Source organism: Galeopterus variegatus, unplaced genomic scaffold (genome assembly GCF_000696425.1).
Source record: "Galeopterus variegatus unplaced genomic scaffold, G_variegatus-3.0.2 Scaffold1253, whole genome shotgun sequence".
Lineage (NCBI taxonomy): Eukaryota > Metazoa > Chordata > Mammalia > Dermoptera > Cynocephalidae > Galeopterus > Galeopterus variegatus.
The window spans coordinates 329,082-330,851 of record NW_007727364.1 but is presented as its reverse complement, the minus strand read 5'-3'; the positions used below and the strand labels follow the sequence as shown (position 1 = coordinate 330,851).

The 1,770-nt window shown below is 31.8% G+C and overlaps 1 protein-coding gene across 1 annotated transcript in view; it reads right to left on the bottom strand.

Moving 5' to 3' along the window:
- LOC103592982 (CUB and sushi domain-containing protein 3-like) overlaps positions 1–1,770 on the bottom strand; it is a 69,251-nt gene that overhangs the window by 10,157 nt on the left and 57,324 nt on the right. The gene's annotated exons all lie outside the window — the stretch shown is intronic.

The window sequence follows — 1,770 nt, the reverse complement described above, 5'->3', positions numbered from 1 at the left end:
TTTTAATAAAACAAATTTTAAAAAAAACAATAAAATAAAAAGTATGTCATATTACCTGTAAAAGCAATCAATAAAAAAAAAATAAAAAACAACAAAAAAGCTGCCCATGTTTGCTGTATACAGATTAAAAGTAAGACAGCTGGAAAAGCATAGGAGACTAAGAATATGAGGAATATGAATTGATAAAATATCTGACTCCTTAATTAGTGATATTGGTCACTAATCACTGAGATTCTCATGTCACTTTAATAAAGACTGACAACAAAGTTCACTGAAATGTTGAGATAAAGTCTCCTAAATGATTTTTAGAGGTCAAAATTGAACTATTTTTCTTAAAAAAAAAAAAAAGCACTACACACACGTGTACAAAATGACAATGGCTGAAAAAAATTAGATTATAAAAAACCAACAACCCTCAAACATCATAGTAGGGTGACACTTCAGAAAGTAAACCAGCATAATCTATAATATATAGTTCTTGCAGAGGGAGAGAACATACCTAGGGATACAAAGTGGAGTGGGGAAAGGGGGATGGGGAGGGAGGTTGGGGATAATTGAGTGGGGGACATGGGGTATAATCACAATCCGTCATAATGGACATGCTGCCAATATGGATCTAGCCATCACATCTTAAGCATGAGTGGTGACAATTTGCTTTGTACCCCATGAATATTCATAACCAGTAAAAACAAAACAGAAATAAATGAATAAATAAATAAATGAAAATATATGAAGTGGTATGGACTGATGGGATTACATAAATGTTAGCTCACTTAGTCAACAATTGTGGCTTCAACTTCATTTATGGGCATGGGCTTCAGAAGTTTTAATTTACTGGCTAATTCAAAAGCATAATGTGTATGAGTGTGTTTGTCATGGTTCTTATTACATTTAAAAATAGATGTCCATATGGAAATTTGTTTCTAGAAAATTGAATTTGGAAGCCAAGATTTCAGCACACATAAATCTTTGTATTGACCTATGGCTACTTGATTGTGTGTGTGCTATATAGAGTGCTATATATATATAGCACTCTAACAAGACCTGCCTTATAATTCTTAGTATTTATGAGAGTAAATCTGGCTTATTTATATATTCTTTCCATATTTTGACTAATTTCTTCTTTTGCAACCACTTTTCAAATTCCTATCACAGTATAAATATTATTGATCAAAAGGGAAAAATACAAGCTAAAATTTACTTTTTTAGTTTATTTTAGACAATTCAGTACATGCAAAACCAAATATATACATAAAAACAAACCAAAGAAAAACACAATTTCCTTTTTTTTCAGTGAATTCATCAATGTCTTCCCAATGGACAGAGGCAGTAATAATCCCAATTAAGGCATAATGAAGAATAATGAAGAATCACAGAAAACAAAATATCTTCTATATTTAATAATTTGTTGTCAATAATCAAAATGTCACAGAAATTATTTCCATATTGTGGCCTAAAGTAATTCTGAGTTCTAAGAGCATATATTTATATTGCCCAACAGCAGGTTACTTGCATGACTACATGTCAAAACTCATCCACCTGATGGAATAATTACAGCTGTCAGTTTGATTGTGTTTCCTGGATGTGGTATCAGTGAGTGTTGAAATCCTCAGGTAGGGCTACAGAGCTCTACAGCTCATGCCATGTCCATGATTAATGTTTGCAAGATATCTTTTCTAGCAATATGTCTCAGTAGTTGTGTCTTGGTGCAGATTAATTTTTCCTCTTCTACTATAATTTGTGTCAGTACAGTATTAACACAAAGCTTTG